This window comes from Coffea arabica, chromosome 3e (assembly GCF_036785885.1).
Source record: "Coffea arabica cultivar ET-39 chromosome 3e, Coffea Arabica ET-39 HiFi, whole genome shotgun sequence".
NCBI classification, from domain to species: Eukaryota; Viridiplantae; Streptophyta; class Magnoliopsida; order Gentianales; family Rubiaceae; genus Coffea; species Coffea arabica.
Window position 1 is genome coordinate 16,970,855 of NC_092315.1, and position 16,615 is coordinate 16,987,469.

General features: G+C 33.4%; 1 long non-coding RNA gene across 1 annotated transcript; it reads left to right on the top strand.

Moving 5' to 3' along the window:
* Nucleotides 1-11,716: 11,716 nt before the first annotated feature.
* Nucleotides 11,717-14,595, top strand: LOC140038677 (uncharacterized). Its single transcript, XR_011842246.1, has 2 exons — nt 11,717-11,888; nt 14,336-14,595. It is a non-coding gene; the product is annotated as an uncharacterized lncRNA (long non-coding RNA).
* The last annotated feature ends 2,020 nt before the right edge of the window (nt 14,596-16,615 follow it).

The window sequence follows — 16,615 nt, forward strand, 5'->3', positions numbered from 1 at the left end:
TACTTTGAAAGAGGAAGCTTGGCCAAAATCTTGAGCATGGAAGAAGGAGCTAAGAAACTAGACTGGCAAAAGAGGTTGAAAATCATCCAAGGAGTCGCTCATGCTTTATCTTACATGCATCATGATTGTTCACCAGCAATTGTGCATCGGGACATAACAAGCAACAACATTTTGCTTGATCCAGAATACGAGGCTCACGTTTCAGATTTTGGCACTTCCAAGTGTCTGCAAAAAGACTTCTAATTGGAGTTCTCTTGTAGGCACATATGGATATGTTGCACCAGCTAATAAAGCTTTTTTTTTCCTTTCATTAACCGGTTAACTAGTAAATTCAAGTCTGATCACATATCATGAAAAATTATTTTCCTACTTTCTCTTGCAGAATTTGCCTACACAATGAAAGTTAACGAAAAGTGTGACGTTTATAGCTTTGGGGTGCTAACAATGGAAGTAATCAAAGGAAAGCATCCTGCTGACTTGATTGCTCACCTAATGTCTTCAAAGCCTAAAGAGATAGAACTGAGAGACATGCTAGACAAAGACTTCTGTATCCCAATCGAGAAATTGAAAAGATTCTGATATCCATTCACAAACTAGCAAGAGAATGTCTACATGTTGACCTCAATGCAGGCCAACAATGCTCTTTATTTCCAGGTTGGCATGCTGATCATATATGTAGGCCATATGAATCTCTTTTCCATTTCTTTTCTTGTTAAATCTTTAGATCCATCAAATATGTTGAACTTGGATGATGTTTTTGGTTTTTGCAAATATCTTGCCTCCTATTAAATACAGGCTGCACTGGCTCATTCCCCTACCCCCTTACATAGCACTACCAGGCATTAGCAGAAGATGATATGATGCAGAGAAAAATAAACTCTGCCTTGCCAATAGAGTTTATGGAATTGATACCAAAACTAGTATAGGGTTAAAATCGAGCGTTTGGAAATGTATGGTAAATTTGTCCTGAAAGTAACAATTCTATAGCATTTACTTCGGTCTTAGTAGTCTTCGTAAAAGGTTAATACTTACAGGATGCAATAGTTCACTGGCCTAGAGATGGGTTCTTTCCTTCCAAATTTTACGTGGCCAAATTGAGCCCTCCCCATTCCCCAGCAATTACAATAGTAGGGTGCAACTTACTGTTGTTTATGTTTCAATACAACAAAATGAGAAAATATTTAAGAAAACGAAGAGTCTTATGCACGACAAATGATCATAATTAAAGTTGAACGGCGTAAAGTTTTAGGTCTCGATCCAAGAAGTCGGCTTTTCCAATACAATATTATAGACCTTGATATTATGCTAAATCAGGCATGGGCTGGCATATATTCGAACCAGCGGCTAACCGTCAATGGATAAATAGGTTGCTAAAGGCATAGAACTTAGGGCATGTTTGATAAATTGAAGTATGAAAACTGAATCGTTAAGTTACTTACGCTAAAATATGAATATGTTAAGTTACTAAATCGTTAAGTATTAAGTCTAATCCATTTGAGTGTATATCACATTATGTGATAACTTGGAATAAGTTTTATTTAGAAAATTTAATATCACTTAATTAATTAAAATACTTTATTTTTGTTATCACACACGTCTGAATATGTTAAGATCCGAACCATTAGTCAACTTTGTGTGTTCCATTGGTTTCCTTTTTTTTTTTCTTTCTTTCTTTTGCATCAATTTTGTGTATTCAAAATAGATTTCATTGAGAAAGGTTTGAACCGTTGAACATTTGGTAAAGCCATTTTTAATGACTAGATAGGTGCATGTGTGTTGCACTTGTAATTTTGCGGTCTTCATATTTGCCTTTTCTCTATAAATTTGGAATGTTTTGTTGTATATGGACATAAATAAAATTGAACTACAAACTGCTATCAATTTTTTCTTAATTAAGGAAATGTCTTGAAACATGCTGAAAACAATCACCAATATGAAACTAGTAATTAAATACATAATGATATGAAAATGTATCTAACGATTATCCATTTTTATCTTCTTCTTGAGATTGTTGTCATTGGTTGCATTTTTTTTTGACAGTTGAGTTTTTGAGATATTGAGATAATTTTGTGTCATCTTCTATGATTGATACTTCATCTTCATCATCCTCTACAGTGTTTGTTTTTCTTTTTGTTGAAATTTTGGCTTTCTTCTTTGTCTTCATGTTGATGGAAAATAATTTTGTCATTTAATTGATTTTTTTGTGTCATAGAAAATATTACTTGGGAATTGATGTGACATTTGTGCAATTGAGGCATTCTACACCATCTTGTGTTTTAAGGACTGATCTTGTACATTGCTAACATGCATCATGCCATGGTCTTGATTTATTTTCAATTGAATCCACAGTTGCTTTGAAATAATAATTCATATTCTACAAGTGCATAGGTTTAGGTATTTATGTATTAGATCTGAATTCATGATGAAATATTTTTTTACCTCCTCTAGTGTTTCTCTTTTCTGTATGATGTCATGGAGGGCAACTTCTGTGGTTTGTTGAATTTGTTTTTTCATTGATAGGTATTCCAAGTTTTTTGCTTCTGGTGAGCTTTTCAACCTATGGGAAAAATAGTATGAGAAGCTTAAACTTATTAGGTTATGTATTATTGTATAAATAGTTTTGACTTACCATTTTTACAAACCTTTTGCTTCTTTGCAAATGGGATCGATCTCCAGCGTTGTGACATGAGAGATAGGTTTGCCAAATCTTTGAACTAATGCCATGGAGTCAAGGTATCTCCGGCGCATATCTCTTGGTCCTCCTATGAAAGATGCTGGGAGAATAACATGCTGTCCTACTTCACTTGCTCTTGTTTCCCCATGAGGAGCTAATTTCTGGTTAGATAGCCGAGCTGACCTAATCCAGCTCTCCCTCTTGGTGAAGTGAAATTTAGAGACAGGAGGGCTTTTCCGAAGTGAGAGGCGAGGCTTTGTTCCCTGGGATCATTCCGACGGTCAAGTCAGTATAGAGAGAGAATAAAGAGTAATGAACAATAGGAATGCAACAGTAGTCTTACTTGCTGTGTGGGTAAGGATATTTATAGGCGAGAGTTGGAGGAGAGGACAGTGGGTTTAAACCACTAGGTCCCGCTTCCTAAGGATTACGGCTCTGCTCTGCACCTGCGGCCTCTGTTCCTGACAGGGGGCAGTGGTTCAGACACTTTGTCAGGTGGTCCTGCATATTCCCAATAAAGGGTCCTTGTGGCCTCAATTAAAGTGGTGGCTCTTAATGATATGTCAGGCCAGCAGACATTACCCACGTGCGACCGAGATAAGACGGCCATCTGGGTCATAAAGGCCGAGGCCCATAAGATGTCGCAGAGGCCAAGCCGAGGTGGCAGAAAGAACCACGGCCATGAGACACCACTTCGGATAAGGCGATCCGAAGTGACCGCCTTCACCCAGCCAATACACTGTCAACAACTCCTTAGTAGAAGTTCTGCCCTCATTTTATTGGCCAATTCCTTAGACTATGACTGCTTTCAAAAAAAAATCCATCCAATGTTGCTCCTTAGAATCCGCGTATCAATCTATGGCACGACGGGCCATAAGATTGATCTCGATGCTTCAACCAGACATGATAATTCATCCCCAAAATTTTCAACATCTATGTCTCCTGATGATGTTCATGCTAATGAAGAACCAGGTATTTCACCAATTCTAAAATATATTGTATTTCTATTTTGCTCAATCATAGTATATTAACTAAGTATCATAATAACCATACAGATGTTACTGAAGAATACATGAAAAAAGTTTCATGTCAAGAATACTATGCCTACAAGTTACAAATAAGATGTGGAAGCCAATCTATTCTTCTTCTTGCTAGAAGACTGCTCCAGGAATTTGTCGTGGACATGTGCATTAAGCTAGAAACAACTCGACTGGATTTTTATAGACGCAAGCAAAATAAAATGGGCTAATTTCTTTTTTTATTGCTGAAAAAAAATCACAAAAATTTTGACTAGACAGGGAAGTGGTGTAAAATTATGTCTGTCGGGCTGATATTAATTAGTCCGGCAGGCAAGGCCAAAATTTTCTTTTTTTTAAAAACTATTGGGTTGCCCGGCTGATTAGGCCCGACAGCTAGCTAGAAATATTCCTGAAAAGCTGCCGGACTATCAGCGGCTCAAAAAAAAAATTTTAAAATTGTTGGGCTGCCAGGCTTAGTGTGCTTGGCAGCCAGTTAGAAACCTGTCAACATTCTACTGCCCCCAAAATACAATTAGCTTGCTTCCAATATCAAATAATCAAAGTTAGAAATTTTTATGGGATAATTTCAGAAACCTCACTTGAGGTTTCTGATTGTTTCACTTAGCATCCTCAAATTAAAAAAAATCCCACTTGGTTCTCCCACTTTAAACTTTTTTGTAATATTTAAAATTCATTTCAAAATATTATATTAAAAATCTCATTTTGGGAGAGAGAATACAATTTCATTTCAAATTTGCTTTTTTCTTGTCATTTCTTAATTGTCATAATACACCAAATTTATTGCTTAAATTTTATAAGTTGATCGATATAGTTCTTTAATGAAATTTAATATTTGATAACATGATAAAAAACTCTTTAACAATTTTTGTGTCATTGGTTCGGACAAAAAATGTAAATTACTTAAAATTATGAATGATTACAGTACTCTTAAAAATAACTTGCAATAATTTATAACCATAAGAATAACTTTTTGGACTAACTAAAAAAATTTATATATAAATTTTAACATGTTGTATCTTTTTAGTTGTCAAGCCATCGATTTAGACAAAAAGAAATTCAAAAATTCAAAAATATGTAAATGATTTATAAATTAACTCGAAACACTTTACAATAAAGAAAATATTATCTTTGCAACTTGTAAAAACTTCAATACAGTTTTAAACATATACTCTTGGCATTTCAAAAAACTATATAAAGTTTTAAATATAGTCAAAATAATATATTTTGCTAACAAAATATAGTTTTTTTAAATGCCAAGAGTATATATTTAAAATCTTATTGAAAGTTTTACAAGTTACATAGATAATATTTTCTTTATTGTAAAGTGTTTCGAGTTAATTCATAAATCATTTACATATTTTTGAAATTTAAAATATTTTTTGTCTAAATCGATGGCTTGACAACTAAAAAGATACAACATGTTAAAATTTATATATAATTTTTTTTATTTTTTTAGTTAGTCCAAAAAGTTATTCTTATGGTTATAAATTATTGCAAGTTATTTTTAAGAGTATTGTAATCATTCATAATTTTAAGTAATTTACATTTTTTGTCCGAACCAATGACACAAAAATTGTTAAAGAGTTTTTTATCATGTTATCAAATATTAAATTTTCATTAAAGAACTATATCGATCAACTTATAAAATTTAAGCAATAAATTTGGTGTATTATGACAATTAAGAAATGACAAGAAAAAAGCAAATTTGAAATGAAATTGTATTCTCTCTCCCAAAATGAGATTTTTAATATAATATTTTGAAATGAATTTTAAATATTACAAAAAAGTTTAAAGTGGGAGAACCAAGTGAGATTTTTTTTAATTTGAGGATGCTAAGTGAAACAATCAGAAACCTCAAGTGAGGTTTCTGAAATTATCCCATAAAAATTTCTAACTTTCACCATTTGGTATTGGAAGCAAGCTAATATTACGTTTGGGGGCAGTAGAATGTTAGAAAGGTTTCTAACTGGCTGCCGGGCAACAATTTTTTTTAAAAAAAATTTCAAGCAGGTTGTTGGGTTGACAGCCTAACGGTTTTTCAGGGAAATTCCCAACTGGTTGTTAGGCCTAGTCAGCCTAGCGACCCAATAGTTAAAAAAATTTTTTTTTGCCCTAAGTCTGGTTGGCATAATTTCAATATTCTTTTGATTTTTTTCTTTCAACAATAAACAAAGAAATTAACCTAATACAGGGGAGTGTACCAATTGAAATGCCATTTCAACTCATTCAATTTTCTACTAAGTGGTTTAATGGGATATGAGGCAGGGACGGTCATCAGGCGGACCGTCCCTCAGCAATCCTCTCACAAAAAGGAATGAGAGGACTGCAATGGACCACGTATAATGGGAATAGTAGTAAAAGAAAACGACACTGTTTCCCTAAGTGTGTAGGGAAAAAATTTAAAAAAAAATATGAGAGGCTAGTGGGCTCCGTTAAAAAACCTCAGCTTCCATTCCAAAAATTCCCGCCGAAATTAATGAGGTACGATTATTCTTCTGAAATCTTCAAATGAAATAAACTTTTGTTCTCCCTCGAAAAACTTATCTTTTGAACATTCCTTCACAATTTCAAAGCATCGACAGAATAATATTCCTGCCCCAAATTGAGAAGTTTTAGATGAGAGGTTTTTGGAAGAATGTTGCAAAAACATAGTGTCACCAGTCAATGTATCGAGGGAACACAAGAAGTAATTGCTGCATACAAGAATTTTTCATAAAGGCTACAAAAAGGTGAAAATTGGTGAGATCTGAAGCAAAGATAGACTCAATCGAATTGGACTAAGCCCCATAGATAAGAATATTGCAAACTCATCGCAATATTTGGCTTGTTTTGTGACTAAAGGGGGATGAACTTACTTGCATGGTTTTGTTTGTACAACTTGTTTAAGACGGTGTGATATGAATAATGAAATTGGAACTCTGGCAGAAACTCGTAAACAAGGAAATCGTATGGGTAACACAAGTTAGATACACTAAAAGCCAACTTGGGGGAGGTATGCACAGGAAACTTATGCACACCAAGTGTTTGTAAATTTGACTCAGTAAACCAATTAAATGACTTAGAAAATTTATAGGCATATAAAATAACAGGGAGAGTATGAAGGTAATTGTTACTTGTTTTTTTTTTTTTATTCTTGTTGCAGGATAGTAGTGACACCGTATAGTTTAGACTGTATTACTGACTGTATATGGGCGCTCACATCACGGTAGATTGACACATACAAAGATAAAAGATAAGCAAACTGAGTCATTATAAATTACACAAATGAAATAGGGATTACAACACTGCAATGCCTGACTCATAATCTTACACTTATGACTATACATCATAAGTATCATCTAATAACATGTACATTATCGGAAACCTATTGTGCACAACTGTGACACTATGTGACCATCACTCACATACAATGCCCACTCTGCCAACATCATCTTAGGTATTAGTTACTTGAATGTGTATATCTGTAAAAGATAGTGCAATGGTATGCATACCTTTGGAATGGTTATTGGTGCTTTGATCAACTTGTACATCTCCTTACAGGCTGTAGTAGATGTGTAATTTTCCTTGTATGAGTTATAATAATTTGCTTATAAGCACCTTATACGGGGTAATCTATGAGGTACAATCAGTTTATAAAAATACACATCATGTTAGGTATTAGTTACTTGACTGTGCATATCTATAAAAGGTAGTGCAATGGTATGTATAACTTTGAAATGGTTATTGGCCTAGATAAGGTGTGTGATGTACACCATATTTACCAGAATGTACAATATGTTATTCATCAATAACATTATATCAAAAGCTTTTACTAGATGGTTATTTGTTCCAATCGCCTATTAAATTAACCATTAGTGCTTATGAGAGTGCATTAAATATTTAGTAGATATGTAGTTTACTTCAATAAGTAGCATGTATATAAATACTTAGTGAATGTACAATCTGGTTGAAATAATGTACACCATGTTACCGACCAAGTACAATGCAAAGAAATTGTTGAACATGCAGTTATTTGTTCACATGCATATTGCAATTAATCATCGTAGCCATATGCATAGTGCAATGGTATGCATACATTTGGAATGATTATTGGTGCTTTAACCCTCTTGTGCATCTCTTTGCAATTTGTAGTGGGTGTGTAATTTTATTTGTATGACTAATATTAATTTGCCTATAAGCACCTTACGTGGGGTGATTTGTGAGATACAATCAATTTACAAAAATATACATTATGTTAGATGTTAGTTACTTGACTGTGTATATCTATAAAAGGTAGTGCAATGGTACACATAAATTTGGAATAGTTATTGGCCATTTGATCAATTTGTGCATCTCCCTATAGCAGATGTATAATTTTACTTGTATGAGTAGTCCTTATTTTTCAGTGAGTACCTTACACGGGGTGATCTATGAGGTACAATCAGTTTACAAAAATGTATATCATATTAGGTGTTAGTAACTTGACCATGTATATATATAAAAGGGAGATTAGATATAGCGTAGCAAAAAGTAGTTACACAAGTTGGAATGTATTCTACAAACTTTGGTATAGTTGATATTAGCATTTCTCTGTAGAGTGTACACTTTGTTAGTGGGTATAGAATAATGCTATATGTTATGTATGCTTACATGGTCATAAATTTACAAAAGTTAGTCTATTGTTTGAATTTGTAATTGGTTATTAGCCCTTACACACTGTCACATGAATACACATAATGTAAGAATGAATTTAATGTATAGTTGTTCTTTGGTTACATAGAGTTCATATAGGTGTACAAATTGGGGTCTGATTAGCCTTGTTTGTAATTGTTAACACATTATATCTTATTCACCTTACTTTGCAGCATGTCATGGGCAAAGATAGCTTCTTTTGACAAAGCAATGGATATTAATTAATGTTGGAGGAGCAAAAACATTAGATTGGATAACTAGATAGTTTAATTGTGCCAGACTCGTAACACTCATTAGAATGTACTTACATTTAGTTCTTAATGCATTACCACATGTTCAATCTATTTTACAATGTCCAAGAGAAAAAAAGGTTAAATTGCTAATTTTAGATTCTATTTATAAGTATTGTACATTTAGTTAGTATTTAAGTACTATTTGTTGTTAATTTTTTATTGTTAGCTCGATATGTTTTAGAATATATCCAAAGCAATAACTTCTATTCTATCGACTAGTAAAAAAAAAATTTACATTCTATTGCTAATTAGTAACATACCGATGTTGTACCCCATGTTGGTATTTATTGACTTTCCATTGCTAATGTCTTACAAATTGTTTAGTCCATTTTATGATATATTTAAGAAAATAAAGATTTTTGTTTCACATTGATGAAAACTAGTGACATTTGGTTACTTATAAGTTATATACATGCTGATTGAACAAAAATTTAACTAGTCATCTACCACTATTATGAAAGTGCTGGCTTTAGGTAAGATTTTAGTTGTCAATATATTACAATATCAAAAAGCAGTAATTACCCATAAACAAATTTGTAACACCCAACCATAGTGTAACTCGTTTCCATTTTTATCAAACCCCAAACTAAAAGTCTTAGAAAAGTGGTTGGGATGTCAATTTTGGCATATTTCTATCATTTAATTGCTCTTTGAACAAATAGCTTTGGGTTGGTTGGGATGTCAATTTTGGCATACTTTTATCATTTAATTGCCTTTTGAATAAATATTCTTGGGCTTATTAGGTATGATGCAAATAAAAATAACATATATATAAAGAGGGATGATGTGTGACTTAAAATGAAGAATGGAGAAGTTTGTTAAGTTTATAAACATAACAAAGTGCCTCTTTGTTAGATAATTTTATTATATACAAATATTTCTAAAAATTAAACAAAAAAATTAGTCAAATGTACACTCTAGTTATAATAATATGTACAACAATTCTAATAGATATATACAATGCTTTGAACGAATCTACAAATTGAACAAAAATCTACGAAGATTATAATGATATCTACAAGGATTCTTACCTACAACTGCACAACATTTTCTATAAATCGAAATCGAAATTTACAAATGTTGTGATAACAAAAATCTGTAAAAAGAAGGTAAAAGAGTTGTACAATTCTGTTAATTGAGTTTCACTTGCTCCATTTCTTCTTCTCAAGTTGATTTCTTCTTTTCCTTTCTAATTATAAATGATGGGATTGGTTTTGCAAACTCAGTAGTTCCCCTATTTATATTTCTTCCTTGTCACTTGGATTCTTCTCTGTCCTTTTTCCTGCCATCTTGCCTCTACTCATGCAAATTGTAAAGGCTATTTACCTTGTTCAACACATATCAGTTTGGCTAAAATTTCATATATTCTTATCTATGCAAATTAATACAGAGCGAGACCAATTCCACAACTCATAATTGCAATTAGTCAAACAATTACATCTCACTATCCTACCAACATATTGGTGCAACATAAAAACATTGACAACTTATGTATTCAAAGATTTTGATGGTGCCTCAAGTTTGCTATTACTTAGTTTGTCACCTTTTTCTTCTCTAGATTCTTTCATAGTTGAACTGCTCAATCTCATTCATGCCATCTGCACCAACATTTTGATAAACAATTACATTTCAATTACATAAGATGTTCTCTCAACATTCCTAAATCAAGATAAACTAGTTCTAAGAATAACTATGTTCACTGACGACCAATTTTTGTCAGTAAAACTATAGCGTAGTTAGTGACAACATAAGTATCATCACTAACTTGAACATCTCTAATGCATTTATTTAATTGTGAGCCTCAATATTAATTTAACTTTTTTAAAATTTGATGATTTATTAAACTAGTCATAGTTACTTAAATATTAATTTAATTTTTTAAAAATTTGATGATTTATTAAACTAGTCATAGTTACTCAATAGGTTTTTAACTGAAAAAAATTAATGAAAGTTTCTAGTTAGAACAACTATATAAACTATTACAACTTGAGAAAGAGTATATTTACCAGTTCTTTGAATTTAGCAAAAAATTTTCATCCATTATAATTTTTTGATAAATATGTTAAGAAGTAGTGATTAGAAATACATTAGTAAATTTAAATAAAATTTGAAGCTAAAAATTCACTTGCAATATTAATATCGGATCAACTGTTTTATGTCATAAAAAAATTAACTATTTGAAGCAGAACCAAGGTGCATTTACCACTTGTAATATTTCAACATAATTTTCTCATCCATTATGAATATTTTCACAAAAATATTTAAAAGTAGCAAGTAATATTATATTAGTAAAATATTAATTCAACTAAAATGTTGGAAACTAAAAAACGTTGATTGAAATTTTGGTACTGAACAAGTAAGGGGGAAATATAAGGAATTGAAATTTCATTCAAAGTCAATATTTTGAGGAGAGGCGCGGAAACACTTAGAACCAAATAGCCAACACTACCAGTATCCTAAAGCCAACACTACCAGTATCACCGAACAAAACACCAGCAGTATCCTAATGCCAACAGCCAACACTTAGAACCAACCGTAGCACACTGCTCATTATCTCTGCCGAAACATCTCCTCGCCATCTCCTAATTGATCTTGGCTCGGAAATGATCAAATAGAAGACCACATTTAGCAGCAACTCTCTACCAAAAAGGTATGCCGATTCTCGGCGGAAGAAATCAGAAAATGAAGGAGGGCGGCGGACAAGGATTAGCAAAGAGAAAAACTATCGGGCAAGCCAACGGAAAAGAGAGGGAGCTTCGGCTGAGGAAAGAATAGCTACGAAAAGAGGAAAAACAGAGGGAAGGAAAAGGAGAGCGGCGAAAAAAAAAAGCAAAAGGAGAGAGTTGAAGTCAGAGAGAGGTAGACTAAGAGAAGAAAGGAAAACAGAGAGGAAACTATGGCAGAAATAGAGCAAAAGTAAACCCCAGAAACCCTAGTTGACGGTGAGGTGAAGGAATCGTCCACTCAAGACATAAAAATAGTCGAAGCCCAAGCTGATGACGCGGCGGTTGGCGGTGCCGGCAGTTTAAAGCGTGTTAGAGATGAAGCTGACGAGGAGGGAGAGAACAACGAAGATGTCAAGAAGTTGAAGGCTGATGATAAGCACGTAGAAGAGGAGAGAGGCAGTTCAATGGCTTGATTGATGTCTACCCCAGCGGTCCTCATTGGATGCTTGCCTTGGAGAATTTTGCTTTGGCGAGACCGTGAGAGGTAATTTCTTCGTTTACAGTTCAGTCTTCCTTCTGTGTTTTACATAGCCCGTGAATATATGTGTTTTATATGATGCTGGGATTGAAATCCATTTTGTTCTGATGAATTTTGGGGCTAGATATAATATCACTTGAACAAAGAATCATTGAAATTTGTAATGCCCATGACCTGTTTGATAAAAAGCCCGAACGAAAGTTTTGAACCAAAAGAGGGGATTTTGTGCTTTTTTATTCAATAGGGACTCTGGCCAGTCCAAAGTTAGGCAGAATCCATGCGTTTGCTAGTCGGGAAGAAAAAGAAAAGCCATGATTCTTGAAGTTGATTTTTTCCACTTTTTCGTTGTTGCATTCCGCAATGTTCAGAGCATTTTTGCCATGCGTTTGCTAAGTACAATTGTCATGTTGATTGTTCAGGATTTTAGATCATATGTGCCTTATGTGTTAAATTGAACTGAAAGCTCTTGCTTATTGAACAATTTTGGGGCCGATTAACTTCAATTGGAGCAAAAGTCTGATGAAATTTCTAATGCCCCAACCTGTTCGACGAAATGCCTAACTAGGTTCTGATTGAAAAATGTTTGCCCTGTTTGCTGGTTCACCAAGTAGCGTTTGGAACTAGAATGATATGATTTCTCCAAGTTGCCAGATTGGTTTGAGAATCTGAATGTAAATAGACAGCAATCTATTCGTTAGTACTTATGGGCTGTTTTCTCTTGTTTATCTCTTCCATTTCATAGGTTCCCTCTGTTTCATGTCTCTCTTTGATAAATTAGTCAGATGTTGAGAATCTTTTTAATGAGCGTGAGTCATGCCCAGAATGCACGTAACAAAAGTCTGCTGGATGGCAGTTTGTTGATGGGTGTTTTCTTTTCCTTGTTGGTTACTCACACGCCTATATGGCCGTCTTTCTTGATTCTCCTTCCTTGCATTCTGCTTGTGATGTCTTAAGTCCATCTCTCATGTTTAATTTCGCTCTTGTTACATGAAGCAGTGAGTTTCGTTTAGCTGGAACCCTTTTTCTTTTATGCTTCGCATTTCGCAATTCGTAAAGTCCGCGGCTTATAAATTTGTTGCACAGCAATTCACAAGCTCTATGTTCATTTGCATTTGTTAGCATTGAGGTTTATCCTTTGGGTTATGATCGTTTCATCATGATTAGTTTCCAGGTCTCCAAATGTATGAAGAAAATTTGTTGTTGTTTTCCTTTTTTGCTCACTTGTGTTTTTTTATGCTCCATGATGTTTCTTTTTCTCATTTTACTCTTGTTGTGAGTAAATCACCTTGAGTTTATAAAGTAAGCTCATGCATAACTTTGCTATCACTACTAGTCGTTGTGGACAGAGTAGGAAGATTTGATATTTGCTTACTAATTTAGGTTAGAAATGAACAGCAAAAACAAAGTACTGATTTAGCTTTTTGAATACTTGCTAAACATTAATGTCATGCAATTTCCAGTTAAGCCTAATGATTTGCTATGTGGTGTCCTGATTCTAGTTTTTCTGTTTTGCAATGACATTTAGGCTTTAAAGCTCAAACGGAAACTTTGATGGCTCCTAATTACCGCCTTTACTCTGGAAAATCCTTTCTTTCCCTGTTGAATTTTATCATGGCACTGTCTTCTTCATTCCTTTTGTCTCTGCTGACCAAAGCTTCTGATTTCTTGTTAGAAATATGGTGCAGACAATTTGTTGTTCTGTCTCAGACCCTTCGTTTCTGAAATTAGCTCCTACTTAGTTGCCAAAAACTGTTGTTCTAATGATATGTAAAGTTGTAGACGGAAATGGTAAAGTAATTCAAGTAAAGAACTAATTACTAGTAAATTAGCAAACATGAACCTGAAGAGGACCTAATTGTAGCGTTGACAGAATAACCATCTTCAAGAAGCCTTTTGATCAACCATGATGCCAAAAGTCCAGTTCCACCTGTTACACATACTCTCCCCTTCTCCATCTTCTCCCCTTCCATTAATTTGTGTCCGTCTAGCCTTTAATACTAGTATAGTACTGTTTGGTCTCTTTGCAGTGGATTGTCAGTTTCAACTTGAAGAATTAATGTATTTCCAGTATAGTATTTCACTTGAAGAATACCAATATAGTACATGCGAAATGTATTTCCTTCAAGTAGTTAAAGGGATTCTTCCTTGTTAGTTAGACTGTTGTGCTGAGTCAACAATCAAGTAGTTATTTTGTTATTCTTGAGCTGTATAAGAATGCAGAAATCCGGATTGGGCAACATCGAAAAATCATTTTGAATAATATCTCTCTTTCTTCTTCCTCAAGTCTAGTTTCTCTCCCCCTTATCACTCTATTTCTGCTGCAATTGCTGCATTCATTACGGTGGTATCAGATTAGTGAATGCTTGTTACTTTTATTGTTTATTTAGCAATTAGAGACTGTTTTGCTTTTGTCACCTGATAACTTTACTAATAACTTTACTACTTTATTGCAGATATATTGCTCATTTTGGAGGTTTCGAAGAAGATTAGCAGTACGGCTTACATGTCGGCTCAAAAACTGTGGTTATAGTGCTGTCTTAAGTTTAGAAAATGTTTCGGAAGCGCAGGAAATGTTTTGGGACTTGGAATATGTTTTTTAGTGCAGTCTTGACTTATATGAGTAGTATTTGTTCTACTCAAACTTATGAAACTATTTGTACTATGATGTTGCACTTATTTATGACATTTGAATATTTAATATGTTATTCTGGCATATTCTATTGTAACGGGTGCCGACGTTTGTTATTTATTAAACATTGCCGATGTTTTCATTTTTTAGATATTATTGTAATAGGAAAGTCATGTGTAAGGTGTTGTAAATGAGTAGTATCTTTCTAGGCAAGATGTCTTTATTGACAATTGTTATTGTCACTCAATCAAAACTGTCTATTGATAAGGGATTGTTGCCATAGTTGATCAGGGGTTTATTGACAACAAAGTTGTCACTAATTCCCCTATGCCCTCACTACTGTCCCTCCATGCATCACTGACAAGAGCAGGTGTCGTCACTAGATTTATAGTTTTTACTGATAACATATGTTGTCATAAAAAATTTCCTTCACTAACGACTCTAAGGTCGTCACTGTATACTTTCATTTTTTACTGACGACATAGATTGTCATAAAAAAGCTTCTATTTACTGACGACTTTAAAGTTGTCACTGTATACTTTTACCGACGGAGATTCAGTGACGACCATGCGACAACTGAAATGTTGTCAATAATGGTCATCAGTGACGACTTTTTGATTTTTTGTGACGAAAAGTAGTTATCACTGATGACCAAAATTCTTGTAGTGAACATAGCAGATTCAATTATGAGTAAAACATTTTGAACAACAAGTATATTCAGCCTAACATATAGACATTAAAACAAAGACTCATGCCAATCAACTCTCATACTGTGGGCTTCAATTATTAGATTGATACAGTTAGTCGAGGTTCCAACTTATAAACAAGAGTAAAAAATTACTAATATATACTTATTAATGTCTAGATTTCTTTCCATACAAGGTTTCCATTATCAATCTCTTGGACCTGATTTAACATCATTATTCTAGTTGATTGTACATTTATGACCACGTCAAAGTATTTCTACACTGTCACTGTTCTGTCATATAATGTAATAGTTATGTAACAAGATGTGCATGCATACTAATTAAGATAACTAGTAACCATTTTTTCACACTATAAGAAAGGCAGTCTAAACAATATGTCATTTGACCTACTAGATACAAATTACAATCTATACTCATACCCATCTAGTTTCAAGAAATGCATTTCATTTATTATACTACTATTCTACAAAAAGGTACAATGTTAGAAGCATGAGATAACAATAGTTACTATTTAATATTGTGTGCACATCCTCCTTCCCTCTCCTTCCCATCCTTTTATAAATTTTCCTTCTATTGTCATTTAGACAAACATGGTTTTAACATCATTGCATTAGTGAAATACTAATTTACAACACCATAACAGTTTTACTCCATGATCACTATTTATTCACATAAAATATTACTTCTCCAACATGATGTCAAGGAACACTGAATTGTAACTAATTTCTTTCACTAGGTAAGTCCAACTAAACAATATGTACATAACGTAACACATATAGCTACAATCTATACTCATACTAAGTTTAGAAGAAATCCTTTTAATTAATTCTAATAGGTACCAAATTTCTAACATGAGGTACTAACCAACAATGTTTAATTAATAAAGTGTGCAATTCCCTCCCCCCTTGTACCCCTTATTTCTTTTTTCATTTCTCGCTCCAATGTGATTCTCTATGCATATAGATACCAAACCATGTTAGAACCCACTTAATTAGAGATACATAAGAGTATTTCTTAACCATCATTAGCCTATCTCAAAAAATATTTACTATCAAGAAGTATAACTAGCCACAATTACTCAAAAACCTCGTAATCCTAGAAGAATCCCTCTTAAGAGATACATGAGTGTATTTCTCAATCGTCAGTATTTTATCTCAAAAAAGTATTTGTGATCAAGAAGTACAGCTAACCACAAGCATTCAGATACCTTGTAATCTTGAAGGAATCCCTCTTTGTTGTACTTCCTATTTCATTCATGTAATTTACAATGACTCAGTTTGCTTGTCTTTTATCTTTGTATGTGTTAGTTTACTATGATGTGAGCGCCCATATACAGTTAGTAATACAATCTAAATTGTACGGTGTCACTATTATCCCGCGACAAGAATAAAAAAACA